General features: G+C 41.5%; 1 long non-coding RNA gene across 2 annotated transcripts; it reads right to left on the minus strand.

Moving 5' to 3' along the window:
- Positions 1 to 6,158: 6,158 nt before the first annotated feature.
- On the minus strand, positions 6,159 to 19,189 carry LOC103552537 (uncharacterized). 2 transcript variants are annotated; one of them, XR_545275.2, is made up of 3 exons: positions 18,967 to 19,189; positions 7,642 to 7,807; positions 6,159 to 6,732 (listed from the first exon to the last, which is right to left on the minus strand). It is a non-coding gene; the product is annotated as an uncharacterized lncRNA (long non-coding RNA). The 2 variants fall into 2 exon arrangements; XR_011539299.1 differs by having other exon boundaries at positions 18,923 to 19,125.
- Between the last annotated feature and the right edge of the window lie 19 nt (positions 19,190 to 19,208).

Raw genomic sequence — 19,208 nt, forward strand, 5'->3', positions numbered from 1 at the left:
TTCCTTCCCAGAAAGTATTTAGGTTTTGCTGTATTCATTATATTTAATTCTATCAAATATTTATTCTTTTCATTTAACTGCTTCGTGAGCTGAGAATATCTAGGAAAAAAGTCATTTCATCCACTGCCATGGGTCCCAGAAGGTTAAAAGAGCCACTGAATCTCTGACTTCATCAGGGCTGCTCAGTAACAGCAGAACAGCAGGTGTTACCAGATGTAGCCACATTGCTGACAATTTTTTTAAGTAGTGCAGCCACAAGCAGAGACCCAGAACCCATCGATACCTTTGTCCGTTTTCACCCCACATTTGGATGTTTCCCCTCAATTGTACTTACTCTTACAAACAGTAAATTTACCTAAATGCCCCCTTAAGCTTTGGGTAAAATTGATATTACTGATTAAATCCTGTCATCTGTCTTACAATTTCTGTGGGAAGAAAGTGAGTCCACACATGTTCAACTGGTCTCCCGGGGAATTATCCAACAAAATCCACTTTCCAATCTGCTCTGGGCTTTTGATGGCCACTTGTTTCTAAAGTCTTCTCCCCTTCTCAAGAAGAGTATCTGTGATTCTCTCTGAATAAACACTCCTCACTTAGTGGGAGTTAGCAAGTGCTACAACCCAACTCTCAACTGCAGGGTACGGATGGGGAAACCCAAGCAGAGTCAACAGAATGGAATAAAAAAGGAGTTTTAATAACAATACTAGGTAACATTACTGTTAAGTACTTATTCTGTGTCATCCACTGCACATTGATACTTTACAGAAACCATCTCATTTTTTCATCATAACAAATCCATTTCCCATTATCATCCTATTTTATAGATGCAAACACTAACAAATGAAAAACACTAGATTCATACCCCAACCATCTGACTCCCAAGGCTTCTCTACTTAACACAACAATGCAGTGTATCATTATCAATGTTATCCAGTTAGGAATAAGACTAACCTGTCCCGACACAGGTATGTTAGGTGAACGTGGGTTTCTTCTTAGTCTAATATGTGCCATGACGAGGCAGGAGAGACAGAGATTACTTACAGAAGGTTTCTTGTCCTGGTCAGTGAGTCCTATGGGCACAGTCACAAGGGAGGTTTAGAGCTTTAGAGGAGCACTGAGCACAGAGAGGGTGGGAATGGAGGCTGTTTTTATTGAGATCAGAGGTTTAGTTTGGAACTGAGCATGGTGGGAAGATTCAGAACTAAGCATCTCTGGTTTCACACACACCATGTTCGTGTGCACACATGTACATGTACCCACACATATTTATCGAGTGCTAACTATGGTGAGACACTGTTCTAAGCACCTTACAAGAGTTACCTTTTCCAATCCCTATAATAACCCCATGAGATAGAGACTGTCATTAACTACTTTTTAGGTGAGAAAACAGAGGCACAAAGAGATAAAGTAACCTAACCAAAGCCTCATAGCTAATAGTTGCCTAGTCTAGGATCAAATATAAGCAATCGGATTGCCAAACCCAGGATCATAACCACTATAGAAAAATCAAAGAGATTATGATGTTCCAGAAGAAGATGGAGAAGAAAGAGGAGGAGGAGAGAGTAAGAGACTTTCACCTCTAGCCAAAGATAGGCATTGGGCTCCAGATAGAAAAAGTACTCACATTTGCTAAGAATGCAGCTTGGCTTTATACTGGTGTGGAAAGGAGGCTGAGGGGGCAAGAAAGGTCTGCGACATCAAGGCTCAGTGATGGAGGAGGAGCCTCTCCACTGGCAGGACAGTGGAACAGAAACCAATTGAAGAAAGAAGTTGGCAATTGATGGTTCATCAATTGAAGAGCATTAGAAAAGTTCTTGTAGTTTATCCAAACTGGATATAATCTGTAATTACAATATTTCCTAACACAGTCTTTAAACGATGTTTAGTTTTATGACAGATGTTGCATGCTGCATGGCAACATTTGGTGGCATGCAGAAAAAAAGGGTGAAGAGCTGTAATTCTGGGGGTTGGTCTCAAGGGAGAGAAGCTCCGTGGTACAGGGCAGAGCAGCAGGAGAGCATGAGGTACAGAAATCATGTCCAGGGAGGCGCCTGTGTGGACCCCTGACTCTGTGTGCAGTGCTCTCCTAGGGATGACCTAGGCATCTAGGAAGCCCAAGATGCTGCCCAGGACTTAACCGCATGCGATTTGTAGCTAGTGACATGGGTTCTCATTCCAGGGTGACCATTTGCTAGCTGTCCTCTTTCCAGGGAAGTCCCTTACCCTGCCTGAGCCTCAGTCCCTCATCCATACATTTTGCATAATGAGAGGGGCTTAGGCTGCCCCTCAGGATGGCTCAAACAAGAGAGATACAAATGGACACATTTTGAAGACTTCAAGTGCCAAGCAAACTAAGATATTACTATTACTGTTAAAATTAGGTCAGAAATTATGTTAACACTGTCAGAGTTCCTAAACTTTGAGTCTGGTACCAAGGCCATCTATTAGTCAGGAAGATCATTGGGGCTGACAGGTCACCAAACCTTTACCCTCATGGCTTCTGTGTGCTCCCTCTAGCAGCTCAGGAGGCCACTCAGCCTTGGAGGGAACAGGCTTACCAGGAGTCCGAGCTGCAGCCCAGACTCAGTGACCCCTTTGTGAGGCAGCTGGCAAAGGCCCCAAGGGGAACCTCTCTCCCTTTGGACCTGTTCCTAGCCCATCCACTAAGAAAACATGGGGGGACTTTCCCTAGGGCAAAGGAATTCACATCTTGTTTTGATCTCCAACATTTTATAATCTGACACTTGGGATCTAAGCTACATTTCTCAAATATGTTTCATCTCTCCATAAGTGGAAGCACAAGAATGGGTTCATCTCTTCATTCCCAACACCTTAAATTCCTAACAAGTAGTGAGCACTCACAAAACACTTGGTAAATAAATAAAGGGCACTTTAATTATGGGTTTGCCTCATTTCCAAATTTTCAGTTTTGAGCTATCTTCTGATTTCTAACCTTCTTTAAATCCCCCTAATTGTAGATTATAGTATAGCAGAAATTTAATTGTAGTTGATAATTATTGAGCACTTACTATGTGGTAGACACTATATAAAATATTTTAATATAATCTTCATTTTGAATCTATAGAGTGGGTATTATTACTATCCTTACATAATGATGAGGAAAATGAAATTTAGAGAAGTTAATCAATTTACCCAAGGCCACAAAATTATTCACTGGTAGAAACATAATTTAGGACCAGGTAGCCTGGCTTTAAATTAACTCTGAACCACTCTTCAGAGAGGATCTACTGATACTCACAACCTGAACGGCTGGCATCAGGACTCTTCACAGTGTTCACTCAATAAACTTTGATTGAATGAACAAATGAATAGTCATTGTGTCCAAATTTCTACCCAAAATTCATGAGCCTGGTGATGTGTTACCCTTCATCCCTTTAAGTGAGATATCTTATTGCCCATAAGATTTATCCAATTCTTGCTTTCAGTATATTCTTATGTGATGGATATTAACAGGCAAGAATATGCTATCGCTCTATGATCACAGAAAGAAAGGAAACAAATTAGGGTAGAAATATAGCACTTAATATAAAAAATGCTGGGAATGTTTATTCATTACCATAGGGAGCAGTGGTCATTGGCTTCTCAAAGGAGGGTGCCAAATTGCTGAGCCTGTGATTCTGGAAAGCCAGGATGGTGCTGATGACAAATGGGATGGAATGTCAGGGTGTTGCCCTTGAAAACTCTGGCAAGAGGGTGGAGACAATTATGGGCAGTAACTACTGGAAATGATAAGGATGGGGATAAGGATCTCTGCATGGCAGCTGGTCCACTTGCCTCCTGAAATTGGCACCTGCAGCACCTTTGGCATGTGGACCATGGATTGCCAACCACCGACCTGTAGCATTGTCGTTCACTGTTTGCTGTGAGTATAGAGTATCAGTGTTAAATATGGATTGTTGAGAGGAGACAAAAATGAAAGAAGAGTTGGAATGCCCTCCCACTGGGCAAAAACACAACTATGCTTTCCTAACCTGCAGGGAAGGGAAGTGTCTTAGACTCCCTGCTTTCTCGACAAACTTTAAATAGCATTGGCTCGTTTTGATATGGTTTTTAACCTATGTTTCTCTATTTTTAATTTTTGAAGTCATGTCAGGCCAAAAGAAGATGTAGATCCTTGAGCATAGTATGATTTAGTCAACAGAGTGCTGGCTCAGAGTTGGCATGTCTGGGTTCTTATCTTGATCGCCCCACTAACTCACTGTGTAACCTTGGAAAAGTTGCTTACCTCCTCTGGCCTTCAGTTTCCTCATTTATAAAATGAAAAGTTGACCTAGACAATCTTTAAAGTTCTTTCTTTCTTTCTTTCTTTTTAAAGATTGGCACCTGAGCTGACAACTGTTGCCAATCTTTTTTTTTTTTTCCTTTTCTGCTTTTTCTCCCCAAATCCCCCCAGCACATAGTTGGGTATGTTAGCTGTGGGTCCTTCTAGTTGTGGCATGTGGGACGCAGCCTCAACGTGGCCTGACGAGCGGTGCCATGCCCGGGCCTAGGATCTGAACTAGCGAAACCCTGGGACACTGAAGTGGAGCCCGCGAACTTAACCACTCGGCCACGGGGCCGGCCCCTCTTTCTTATTTTCTAATTTTCTGTCTCTCTGTTGATTTCCTGATATTTCATTGGAATTTGGATTATCACTTTTTCAAAGGAATAAAGAAAAATTTCCATGCAGGAAAAATGAAATGGACTCAAAGATAATTGAATATCTTTGGCTTCAAACATAGTAGGAACTCAAGAGTAAGTGCTGGATTAGTAACTGAGTTGAATATTTCAGTGCTCCAGGAAATAAGAATTGCACAAGGCTAGCTGAAACATAAGGTGAAATGCCCACTCTAAGAAAAAGGAGTTTTGCTAGCCTTCTTTGATCTTATTACCAGTAACTCTCATTGGGAAAGGTTCTAGAATCTGGAATAAAACTTAAATGTCTAATTCTGTATCTCTATTGCCCACGATATAAGTAATAATTTTAATATCTAGTATTTATTGAATGCTTATTAAGTGTCAGGCATTGTGCTAAGATACATGCATTATTATCTTGTCTAAACCTCCTAACAATTTTATGAGTTTAGTATTTTTATTACCTCATTTTTTTTAGAAAAGGAAACAGAGGCACAGAGATGGTAAGCACTTTCCTGTAGTTATAAGCAAGTATGTGACACCACCTGGGCTCTCATCCAGGTGGGCCTGACCTTGAGGATCACACCCATGACCACTTAGCATATTGAGTCCCTGTAGCCTGGACTTAGGGAATGTTTTCTGTTTACAGTTAAGTGAGGCTCAAGAAAATCAACCCAAATATTCTGAAAATCCATTTTAAGAAAAAGATAAAAATATACCCAACAGAGTTTTCAATATATATGTGCAACAAACAAAATAGTAATATATGTCAGTTCTTTAATTGGGCAAAAATTATCTAAATATAAGAGAGATAAATGAACCACACACAGTAGAACAGGTGAAAACCACTAACAAATATGATGAGAGACATACAGCCTCTCTAGCAATTAGAGAAATCAACTTTAAAGCATGAGACATCACTTTTTGCCCACTAGATGGACAACATACTTTCTAGTATTGCTGAGCATGTGGGCAAATGGATATTTCCCCATAGTCTTGGTGGAAATATAAGTTGATTGGGTGATTATTTGGGAATATATCTTTAAAAATAAAAATCTGCACACCTTTGATGCAGCAATTCCAATTCTAGGAGCATAGCCTGCAGAAATATTCACATATATACATGCAAAATATATACATATAAACATATTTTAAATTTGAGCAATATTTGTAATAGCAAAATGTTACAAATAAGCTAATATTTTCAATAGTGAGATTGTTAAATAAAACAATATAAATCTACAATATGGAATATTATGCAACTATTAAAATAAACAAGTTTTCTCTCTATAATGCGCAAGGAAGATTCTCCTAAGAGAAGATCCTCCTAAGGGAGGGTGGTGTGTATGTGTGTATAATGACATATATTAAGGTACAAGAACATATTCAAAATAATAAACATTATAGGGTTAAAGAAGATGACTCTCAAAATGGAAAGTGTACTATGGAAAATACTGCATTATTAGAAAATTTTAAAGTAAACAAGCGTTAGGATTGTAACTTAAAAAAAGGAGAAGAAACAGTTCATTCAGGTTACTTTATTCTGATCTCTTCTTGATCCTCTGGTTCTCAAATACATGTCAGCACACATATGCTCACACACTACAGTTAAACCCAGGACAAAATAAACAATGATTGATATTTCGGATTTTGTTAGACTGTTTTAAATTGTACTAAGGTATTTTCTTTTTTTTTTTTAAAGATTGGCACCTGGGCTAACAACTGTTGCCAATCTTCCTTTTTTTTTTTTTCTGCTTTATCACCCCAAATCTCCCCTGTACACAGTTGTATATCTTAGTTGCAGGTCCTCCTAGTTGTGGGATGTGGGACACCGCCTCCACGTGGCCTCACGAGCGGTGCCATGTCCATGCCCAGGATCCAAACCCTGGGCCGCTGCAGCCGAGCGCGCGAACTTAACCACTCAGCCATGGAACCGGCCCCGGTATTTTCTTTAACATAATAAAAATTTCTCTTCTTGTTCAGAGCAGGCGTTCCTGACTAGCAAGCAGCTGGCCGTCAATTGGTGAGTCAGAAAGGATCCTTATACCTTGTGGATCTGTCACCTTCTCCACGTGGTCCCCAAGGTTGTCATGTGTACTGGAAGGAGAAAAAGAATGGAGGCTTAGTGGACCTGGCCTAAAAGTGGACTTGTCACTTCTGCTCACATCCCACTGGCTAAAACTTGGTCACGTGGTCATACAAAAATGCAAGGAAGTCTGGGAAATGTGGTCTCTATATGTACCCAGGAATAAGAGGAAACAGTGTGGGTAAACATCCAGCAGTCTCTGCCACAAGTAATCAAAGGCTCTGAGTTTCCAGTTCTTTGGCTTTTCAGGACAACAGTAAAACTCCAGAGAAGCGGTAGTACTAAGAGGTGAAGAGACTTGAGCCTCCTCCCCAGATCTCCATCAGCAGCACCCTCATTGATACACATAATAGATCTTTTCCAATTTTATGTGAAATACAATCCAAATAAAGCTTCAAGACAAATCCCCTAGGCCACGCTGTAGTAGAGATATTCTGAACTGCTGCTGCTTACCAGATCACTTCCTGAGGGACCCAGTTGATGTCAGCCCTGAACCATCAAATATCTAGATAGTGGGGAATCCTGTAGATCTGAGTTCAGATATCCATGATTAGTCGTATCCTTGCTTTGCTTCCCCACCTATAAAATGGTGAGAAGACACCACTCACCCTAGCTGTTCCAAGGGGATATTGTGAGCTTCAAAAAAGGTAATATACATGTCAACTCTTTTTAAGGTGAAAAGAAGTACCAAACATTACTCTTAGTTCTGCAGCATAGAGATTCATTAATTCTCTGCTGTCACCTTCTTTCTTTTCTCCTCTCCTACTTTCTCTGTGCATTAGTTACCTGACCCCTCATAAAAGAGACAGAGGACTTGAAATGTGCTGTCTCTAACTAAAGCCCACTACAGTTCAGTTCTAGGAAGGATATGAGGGAAGAGCCAAAGGAGAGCATCTGAACAAAAGTATAACTGGGCAAACCTTTAGAGCTGGGGGAACCAAATTAGACAGGTATGTGGTCCTTTCCTCCCAGAAAGTAGGTTGTCATAGGAGTTTGGACAGCTGATACTTCAGGAGGGTGAGGAGAATGGAAAGGCTGATTTCCAGCTGCTATCCAAAATGATATTCCTATGGTGTTTGCACTGACCTGGAAAAGCAGAAAGGAAGTGATGCCTGAAGTTGTTAAAGAGTCAAAATACTAAATGATTGAATCTTGAATCCTCTGGCATGCAGAAGACATCCCACACTCCATGAATGGGCTGTTGGATCCTTCTCCATCAGACACCGAAGAACAAATTGCTAGTATGTGTGCAGTGGGCATCCTTTTGTGGGCTGTAGCAATGCTACTGATAGAGTTACATGACCTCATGGGTTATTGGCCCTTTTGTGAAGCCAACACCCATGCAGTATGATTTTAGAGGCACCCTAGGCTTACAATGATCTCTCCCTCCTGCCTTCAGATACTCAGAATTTCTTCAGCATGGCAATCTTTTGTTTCACAATCATAGACAAACTTACCACACAGATGTGTACATCCATGCTAGGTTGCAAGCAGCAGGTAGTAGGGGACCTGTTTTGTTTCGATAAGAGTTAGAGTCCTAGATACCTAAAGAGGGAGGGGAGAAAGGGAGGCTGGGACTTCCCCTGCCAAGTTCACCTACCTTAATTCTTACCTCTTCTAAAACCTGTGGCCACACTAGATTTTTAGCTACCATTTAAGTCTCTGAAACCTGGAGACTTAAGAAAATGGCAAAAGTGAAACAAAACAAATACACACTAAGTTCTGCCAATAGGGAGCTGATTAAGTAAAGAGCAGTACCTCCAAGCAACGGAATGCCATGCAACTATCAACAAAAAACAATATGGACGTTCTCCATATCTTATACAGAAATGTCTCCAAGATACATTGAGAAAAGCAAGAGTGATAGGAAGACCAGTGGATAATCTATATCTGTATGTGCTCACATGTGCATAAATAATTCTGGAGGGATACATAAGAAACTAAAGAGAGAGACTGGAAACTGGCATGATGGTGACAAGCAAGAGCATAACCAGGCCTGAAGCTTATAAAATTTGGGGCAGTTTCTTTAAGAAAAAGAATGTGAATTTATGACTACAAATTTAGTTCAGGGCTCTGGAAGGGGTGCTTGGTAGGGGCTCCGAAGCTTTGCTAGCATCACAGGAAATCCACCACTGGGGACAAGCAGGGAAGAGGGAATGTCAACAAATACCTTTGAAAGCTGCTAGAAATTCGAGCTGGTTTTACCTATTCAAAAAACTAGATTTTAAAAAAATCAATAAATTTGCCAATGTAGCTTTGGAGAAAGAGAACTCTCTAGGTGACCCAGCCTCCTGAAAAATTTCAGTTCAGAAGATCAAATTCATACAAGAAAACTGTGAAAACTGCAACGGTACTACACTGAAATATCATATTTTACCTATCAGATTGGCAAAGATTAAAAATTTCTAAAAACACACAGTTAATGAGAGCGGGGGGCGGGGGGGGGGTGGGCGTCACACATTGCTGTTACTTCGTATAGAGGACCTCCGTGGAGAATGATTTGCCAGTGTCTTCCACAATTATGAACACACATACCACTCGACCCAGCAATTCCACTTCCAGGAACATGTCCTACAGGGAGACTGGCAGGTGTGCAAAGCAACAGCTGTAAAGGTTATTCGTTGTAGCGTTATCTGTACTGCCAAACTATTGGAAACTACCTCAGTAGGAGACTGGTTAAATAAGTTATGCTATATCATTCAATAGAATATTGTGCAGTTGAAAAATAAACGAGGAAGTTCTTTACGTACTGATAATATAAAACAGCCTTCAATTTATATTTTTAAGGGAGAAAATGCAAGTTTCAAAATATATTGTGGGCTATCACTGATGTAATATATTTCCTATAAGCTCAGAATATTTTTGGAAGCATTTTACAAATCACTTGTGATCCTGGAGTGTCCAGGAAAGCAAAGTGGATAGCTGAGGCATGAACTTGTGTGAAAGGAAAAATTTACACTTTTGTACTTTCAAATTCTGAACCGCGTTAAAGTGTCACTTTTTCAAAACATGATTTTTGAAAAAGTTAAAACAGATTTTTTGACTATTGCAAAATTTATACTAACCTGGAACTCTAATGAAGCCCGGGACTATTCAGAGGGCAGCTTATTCAAGTCCCAAACCTTCCCAGGGAAATGGGTTCCACACGTGATGCAAACCAAACCAGGGGCAAGAAAGATTGAGAAGACTGGGCCTTTTTTCCCCTCCACTGGAGGGCAGAGCATTTACAAGTCTTATTAGTTGTTCAATGATTCAATGAATCTATGATTCTAAATGAAGCATTTTCCCACAGAGTGTTTTTTAGCGGACCCAATAAAATTTGTAGGAAATGATTCTGTAAGTTCCTGGCAGTGATGAATTCTTCTCTGAGCTCCCCAGTGCGGTGCTTTAGCTCCCTAAAGATTAAGGGACCTCCTTTTCCCAACTTCTCTGCAGGAGATAGAAAAGAGCCATGGCAGCCAGTGTTTCTTCCTTTATTTTCCTTTATTTTCATTGGGGACTTAGAGTTACTCTGCTAAATTGAAAGACTACAAGATCCCTTCAGACGTGGTTAAAACCCAAATGTGAGGACACACCACCTAAAAGAAACAAGTCTGAGACAGGAGAATATTGGATCCTATATGTGTGTGGGATTATTCTAAAAATTAAAAAAACAAGCTGCTAACTCAGCCATCAAAGATTTAGACGATACGAGAGACCATTTGTTACTCACAAATTGTGTATTCCAAGAATGATTTAGAGGCAAGAATGCATACAACTGATTTTCTTGAAGACGACTGATGTTTTCAGAACAAAAAGGCTGTGATCGAAAGCATTCATTTCCACAAGATGGTGCTATTGCTTCTGCCAAGCAGAAAACTCACATTTCCTTCAGGAACTAGAAATCCAAGATATACGTCTGACTGGGGACCAAATCTGTGAGAGCTCTGGTGAATCTGTCAAAGCAGCATACTGGTGCAAAAACATTCTGGTGGAGGTTGATTTGGGCCCAAAAGATGAAGGTTGTTTCAGGTAATCATGCCTTTCACCACCTCCACACACACCCGAGCTGATGTCTCAAGACTTCATGCTCATTTCTCAGCCCACTCCTTTTCCAAAATGCCGCTCTTACCACTGTCAGGCCTATGTGTGTCAGGAATGGAACCTGGGTATTACGGGGTGGCACAGAGCATCAACAATCATGGAAATGTATTTCCTGCATCCACCCACACTTTCTGCCCAAGAGAGGTTCAAGACTCACCTCTTCAGCAGAGCCTTTCCTTACCTCCCCGGCCCACATTAGTCACACTTTTCTTTGAATTTCCCTGGCATTATTATTTTTACCTCTCTTTGGGCTTACCAGAGGTTGCTTTAGAATATTATTTTATTATTTCCATCTAAATTTTCCAAGTTCTTTTGGAACAGAGTCCATGTCATAATGCCTCTGTATATCCCACAATAATGAGCATCCTACTTTGAATTTATGCATAGTAATGATATCAGGAATGCAGACAATCTAAAGCAAGTGCTCAATAACCCTGGCTGGCAGCCTGAGTGAATGGGAGGATGCTAACCCCAGCTGGCCACTACCTAGGAGGTAGGAGTATGACATTTTAAGTCACAACCTCTCTGGAGCTGTTTGATCATCTCTAAAAGGAGAGGACTGAACTGTCCTCCTAATTTTGTTTTCCTTTTAATGTTTTGCTTTATGACTTTAACGTCCTCAATAACCCTGTCTTGAGGGAACCACTGAGGCAGGAATATTTGTATCATAAGGGAAATAGAAGGATATTTCTGATGAAGTGAATAGCATCTCCCTGTCTATTCATCTTCATTCTGCCTCTATTTTTCTGTCTTCTTCTGTGCCTCTCTGTGCCTTGGCAATCAAAACTGTGACAAGGGATGCATGGCTGGTCACTCCCTCTCTCTTTTGTTACCACAACCTCTACTCCCACAGGGAGGTAAGGGCAGGTAAGTGGAAACCTAAGGGAGCAGTGACACAGGATACTCTGGGCCCACTATTAGGAGTAGGACAGGAAGCCTGCTGTGCAGCTAAAGGAGGCCTGGCTGCAATCGGAAGAATGGGATAAATAATATGGATTAGGATGGAAGCGAGACACTTGTACCCAAAGACAGTCACTGGGGACTTTGACAGCTGGAACATGACACTTACAGAAATAGACAATAAGGATTTGAGATTAGGGATAAGGCCAATGACTTTCTATTGGGAAAAGAGAAAGACAGTGTTTGACCAAGAAGGGAAGAACTAAGATCATTTCTGTGTTCAAAATAACCAGCATGTTGTTATCAGTTTTTGCTTCTATTATGTCCAATAGAAGGACAGGTATTACAAAAGGACTTGACTCATTCTTTCAATAATATGATGAGATTTTAGTCTTAAAAAGATAAAACACACACACACACGCAAAGACATAATGCATGTTTTCCAGCTTCTAAATAGGAGAAAAAATAAAATATGTTTGTATAAAAGTGATAAAAGAAATATTTGGCTTTAAGCCCCATCAAAGGAATTCTTGGGATCCTAACGCCTTCTTCCTACCAGTGTAAGATCCGATATAAACATTTATGTACGTATCAGTATGTATTTGTGTGTGTATTTCTCATCTTATACCAAAAAGAATATGGCTCATAAACATACATACACACATACATATTCACACATAAGACAAAGTAAAGGTGGATGAAAGAAGAAAACAGGACAAAAGGAAAATAAAAATAGAAAGGATAAGAGTTCACAGGGAAAAATGACCAGACTTTAAAATTCATTCTGATTGGAAAAAGTGAAAAACATAAGATTGAGGCACAACGGCATTTGTGTAAATTACAAATACATGCACACAAACAATACAGAGTTTTTTAATAATAAAAAAGTAGTAAATAAACAAAACAAAGGAGGAACCCTGAACAAACCGAAGGAACCAAAGACGACAGTGTGCCATGAAGTGAAGACTGTAACTAAGTCACCTCTCTGCACCTGCCCTCCCCAAATAAAAACTGAGCGGGTGATTTATAACAAAACCTAGGAAGTGCCATTATGGAGATTAGCTCTAAATGTCATGTAAGTTTGAAATACAGAACAAGGGAAGGCTTCACCAAGGAGTGACCTCAATGCTGGATCTTGAAAAACACGTAAGAGTTCGGAGAAAGTAGGGAAAGAGAAAGTGCAAATTGAGGGTAACGTAAAAGCTGAGGTTTCTAAGTCCAATCAAAAGATAAGAAGGGAAAGACTAGAGATAATTTGCTTCAGTCTGAAGTGATCTTTTTGAGACGCAAATCTGGCCCTGTCACCTCCTTGCTTTAAATCCTTCAATGGCTTCCTTTGCCCTCAAGATAAAGACCAAAATGCTTCATGTGGTCACCTAGGCCTGCAAGATCTCTGGTCTCTACTCACATCATCAGCTTCACTCTGCGCCAGGGTCCCTCCACCCTCCTCCTGATCTGAAACACTCTAGCTTTCATTCAGTTCCTGGAATGAGGCAGTGACCTTGCTGCCTCAGGGTTTTCAAATACTTTACCTCCTCCTGGAACCCTCTTCCCCGTCCTCTTTGCCAGCTCATTTCTATTCATCCTTCAGAGTTAAGCTGAAATATTACTGCCAAACTATTGATTTCCCTAACTCTCTGGATGAGGTCATCGTCTTAGGTTATACATATATACTTTTCAGCATCCATTAAAATTATAATAACATAATTATTAAGTAATCATTTGTTTAACGGCTATGTGCTGGTATAACATAAGTTCCTTGAAATCAAGGACCATGTGTACCACTATATCCCCAACCCCTTATTCAATGCCTTGCACATAATGGGAACACAATAAATATATGTTGAATGACTGAGTGAATTAAATAATTAAGAGTGCCTTGGTTGGGTTAGGGGGAGATGAATCTGCTTTTAGACAGCCACCCGGGATTGTAAAATCTAAATAAGAGTTGAGGTCCAGGGGGCTGGCCCCGTGGCTGAGTGGTTAAGTCTGTGCGCTCCGCTGCAGGCGGCCCAGTGTTTCGTTGGTTCGAATCCTGGGCACGGACATGGCACTGCTCATCAAACCACGCTGAGGCAGCGTCACACATGCTACAACGAGAAGGACCCACAACGAAGAATATACAACTATGTACTGGGGGGCTTTGGGGAGAAAAAGGAAAAAATAAAATCTTTAAAAAAAAAAAGAGTTGAGGTCCAGTTAAGGACCACTAACCCCATTCTTTCTTTCAGAGGTTCGCAAAGTGGAAAGGTCAGTGGATGCACTGGGGGAATGGGATGAAAAAGAACTTTTCATTATATTTATTTTTATCTCATTATTTTAAAATGTCTGCTTTTGCATATTATAAGGAAGTAAATGTATATAGTTTATAAATAGATAAAACACTCGTATACTGAGAATGTTTGATGAAATTTTTTTTATTGACGGAAGGTAGGATAAAAGATGTTTTAAAATCACTGTAGATCAGAGTGTCTCCATTATCATTAAGCATCCAAATCAGCAAGGAGCTATTTTACATGAGTTCTGCTTGACCCCACACCTCCAGAATTGAAACTCCATAGGTTTTGGGCAGAGGCAAATTCATAAAACTTATCAGGTGATTATAACAGAAACCTCTGGTAAAGAACCACTTTTATACCAGGGTTCCCAAATCTAGCTTCTCATCATAATCACCTGGGATGGTTAAAAACAAACAAACAGACAATAGGAAACAGACAAAAAAAATCTTTCCAGGAGATTTTGCTAATTTGCCAGGTTTGAGAGAGACTGCAATAGAGCCAGAATGCCACTAAACGGACGTCATCGGTTTTAGTCTCTTGACGAACAGGGATCACCCCCATCCCAGAACTTTAGAAACATCCCAAAACCAAGCACTCAAGACAATCCAGACAATCTGAATAATGGCCCTTCCAGGGATTGCTGCTGCGATACAGGATAGGATCCTGCTGTCTCTCTACCACTTCTGGCACTCTACCATAGCTGTGACCTTTCTGTGGAAAGACATGGTCATCCTCAGACATTATTTACCAGACACTTCGGAGATGCTCAATTCAGTAAGATGCAGAGGCATATATATTTTCCTATGATAAATGCATCCAAGTTAAAAATATGCCCATAGGAGAAATTTCAAGAACTATGAGCCTCCAGAGACCTGGGGAGAGCGTGGAGTCAGGCAACCAGATCATGAGAGGCCTTGCAGGCCACACATGCTACTGAGTTTAGACTTTATTCTTCCAGAGATGGGGCTCCTCTAAAAGATTTTTTTCAGCTTTACTGTGGTATAATTGACAAATAAGAATTGTACATGCATATATATATATATATAGTGGTTTTTTGGTGAGGAATACTGGCCCTGAGCTAACATCTGTTACCAATCCTCGTTTTTTGCTTGAGGAAGATTGTCTCCGAGCTAACATCTGTGCCAATCTTCCTCTATTTTATATGTGGGATGCTGCCACAGCATGGCTTGATGAGTGGTGTACTGGTCTGCACATAGGATCCGAACCCATGAGCCCTGGGCCACTGAAGCGGAGTGCACAAACTTAACCACTATACCACCAGGTGAGACACCAAGAATTGTATATATTTAAAGTGGACAACTTGATGTTTCAACATATGCATACATTGTGAAATGATCACCACAATCAAGCTAATTAACATACCCATCAGGTTACATAGTTACCATTTTTTTTCTTTTCCTTCTCTGCCATTTCTTCACCACACCTCATGTTAAGCCCACACTACGTGCCTTTCCCTGAACCGAATATGCTCAGGCTTCTGTTTTTCCACATCCCGTCTCTGTTGTCGGTAGGCCTTTCCTCCATCCTCCTCTCCACCAGGTGACTTTTTTAAGACAAGTCAACTCAAGCATTGCCTGATCCATTCAGGCTTCTCTTCTTCCCAGAGCAGTGTTCTCTCCTTTAGGCTTTCAGTACACTTTGTGTAGACCTCAACACTTATCAGGCTCTGCTATCATGATTTACTATCTGTTTCTCTCCTCAATTAGATTGAACACTTCTTGGGGGCAGAGACTTGGTTTTTGTATATCTGGTTTCTAAAACTGCATATTGAATAAAAGAATTTTAAAAAATGAATGAGGCAATTAGTATTTACACCTTGAAGAGCACTAAATTTAGACTCGTGCCAATGTGCAAAGGTTGAGAAAAGAAATAAAGGGAAACCAAGGATGAGAAAACAAAAATACCTTCATCAGAATGGAAGGGGACAGCTAAGAACCGCAGTGGCAAGGCATGGCGGACTGAAAGAAGAAAGATGAAGAAACCATAGTCAGTCAAGTTAAGAAAAGAACTGAGTTCAAAACCAGTTCAAAAAGGTTCAAAGAGCGGTCATGGGATCAGGCAAAAAAGCACAGTCAGGCCAGAGGAATATTCCAAGAACTAGCACTGGGTCCAGTGAGAGTCAGTTAACCAAGTGGGACACCACACAGCCAGTAACCTGGGATGGTGGCACCAGGAGGACATCTGATCAGAGCAGTGACAGCCTAAGGATAACTGATGAGTTCCTGTCCCAAAAAGGGTCACTGTGATTCCTTTAGCCTCAATACTTAGAACTACACAGGACAGTTCTCTGTCCTTCCCCTGCCATGCCTGCATGTCAAGGGCACTGTCTCCAATTAAAATGTCCCCAAGTTCCAGAACCTATTCTTTTCCTCCCCCATCTAATATAGCTCTTATTTTAAAATGACTTTATTTTGAATCCGTTTACCTTTCCCAGCCCTTATCACCTTGTTATTGTAAACTTATTTATTCAACATACACAACTATTAGGCACTGTTAGGAAAGGAAACCAACCCGTATCAATGACCTTCTGCACTTGGACTAAGGTGATGTCTATACACTACCTTATTGAATCACCACAACAACCCAGTGAGGCAGGTGTTGTTAAATATTATTATCCTCACTTAAGACATTAAAAAACGAAGCATAGGAATATTCAAATGAAGCAAAGGAAGGTTAATATGCCAAATTTTTGCATTAAGTAAGTGGTGAAGGTGGGATTCAAATCCACCCATGTCTGAATTTAAATCTCATCCTCTTTCCGCTGTATCACTCTCTCCTCTCTAGGAGTTTACAGAGGAAATATAAGCCCAGATAAAATTTCAAAATCTCAGGATAGGATGACAGGCCTGGTTAAGAGGCCCACACACTAAGAGTAAGCACCGAGAAATGGAAAAAAAGAAAACAATGAACACCGCAGTCTGCAAAGTGAAGGGAAGAGCAGCCTGGAGTGCTAGATTGGTCCCCATATGCAAACACCCTGCAGACAGGGACACTCCACGGGAAGAGCCAACTCCCTAAGTGGTAAGTTTAACTTTCCTACATCTCACTACTAGTTGAAAAGTCAGGTCAAGTCTTGTATGCTTAACACGCTGGACAAGAGCCCAGGGGTCACTGAATCAAGCATGGTGACTTAAAAAAAAACAAAAATGCTGATAGGCCAGAGTTGGCAGAACAAGAGGTCAAGTCTATGAGACCTGACATTCAGAGAAAACAAAGGGATAGAGAGCTGCAATCAAGGAGAAACAAGTGAAGCCGGAGCAGAGCAGAAAGAATAGGCAGGCTGGTTCAGGAGGCAGTTGCAGCACCTCTGACCACATTGCCCATTCCCAGGAGGCACTATGGAACATAGCAGAGGTCAGCAAGTTCTGCCCAAGGATCAGAAGTTTACTAACCTTGCTCACCCACTAGAAACTGTGGACAGCGATCACAAAATGGAGTAACATATGTCAAGGCTTCTAAAATGGAGCTGGGAGGCCATTAAGGAAGTGGGGCTTATGCATGCACTCCACATCTCAACCCAGAAGGAATGTAACTTCGGAACTGTGCTTCACTGTTGTCATCCTGACCTTCTTTCAAGAAATATGCTTGCTCCCATAGATAAGAACTTTCTGTTTCTGCCTTAGAGATGGCCTTAGCAACCAATCGCATATAGCCAAGACGGAACAGTTGTTGCCAGCACCAATCATAAATTTTGCAAAACAACCCATGTGATTTCTCTCTTTTTGCCTTTATAAACCATTGCCTCTTTTGTCCTCCTTGGAGCACATTTTGGGTTTCTGCCTGAATCTGAATCTCCAGAATTGCAATTCTAATTTCCCAGATAAATATCTGCTATTTGAATTGTAGTGAATTTTTCCCCAGTCAACAAAATCAAGGGCTTTCATACCCTGGACTGAGTTCTCTCTCCCAGCTTAGAAATAGACAGCTCTAGCTTAAACTTTTTGACTTACTGCTTTTCCCATTCTTAGCCCCTTGCTGAGCTTATGACACATGCTAGTCCTGCCCTTACATACCTGAACCTCTAGTCCCGGTTTTGTCCATTGCTTCCCACACCTTCCATGGCAGCTTAGAGAATCCTGAAGGCTGCTGAACTGTTTAGGGCTTAACCCCTCTGGCCAAAGTAATATGGCCAAAGTAGCAGATTCTTTGAACATAGAGAGGCTTCAGGACTCTACTGGAGAAGAAACCACTCTATCTTAATGACATTCTATCCTAAAGTCCCTTTCGAAAACCTGGTAGGTGTGGTCAGCCAGGACCAATCCAGTAGCCAAAGGGCATAGTAATCTGGAAACGGTCTAAGTGACCAGCTGTTGGGGCTTCTAGATCATGGTATCCCCAAGAACAAAACAGCGAGAAAGGCCACTAAGATTCTACCTGACTTACATCATCATGGAAACCTCTGGAGTCATGACTGGCGTTGGGGGCTGAGCTGACTAAAATGAACATATCAAGGATCTTTGTCCCCTAGGTGAGGGATTCTTACGGTGTGTGTGTGTGTGTGTGTGTGTGCCTGCACCACAGAATATTTTGGCATTCTTTGAAGTCTATGGAGAGGCATAAAGATAGACCCCCTCAGCCTTGACTTCAGAAACCAACAGAACACAGGGTTTTCCTGAAGGAATCAGAAAAAAATACAGGCAGGAGAAAACATACAGGCCTGACACAGAGGCTTAGATACTTAAATACAAACACATACAGGTCCTGGGAAGACCCCAGAAGGAACACATACCCTGAGATATATACTCATCCTCAAATGAACTCCGATAACATAGAGACGCACATTTCTAGGCCCTAAGAGATGGCCTCCTAGGGAGACAGAAAAAGCGAGCAGGATACACCCTTCCTCATATAGAGAGAGACAGGTAGACATCAGGGAAGAGAAATGAACAGCAAGGCCCCAAGGTGAAGACGCACGTACAGACAAACAGAATCTCAGAAACTCAGACACTGAGAGCCACAGACCAGCCAGTGGATCAGATCAGCATGGGCCCGGGTCAGGCGCAGGTGGAGACGTGAGTCCAGGGGCGAAGAAACACCCAGGCGGCCTGCAGAGACGTCCGAGGCCACGAGGAGCCCCGCTGTCCTCTCTCCCGCCCGGCCGCTGGCCCGCCGGCCGGCACTGCCCAGCCCAGACGCGGGAGCCGCCTTCGCCCCGGCGCGGCGCGGCCCGGCGCTGCCGCCCCTCCCCCGGGAAGGTGTGTCCC

Source organism: Equus przewalskii, chromosome 4, assembly GCF_037783145.1.
Source record: "Equus przewalskii isolate Varuska chromosome 4, EquPr2, whole genome shotgun sequence".
NCBI classification, from domain to species: domain Eukaryota; kingdom Metazoa; phylum Chordata; class Mammalia; order Perissodactyla; family Equidae; genus Equus; species Equus przewalskii.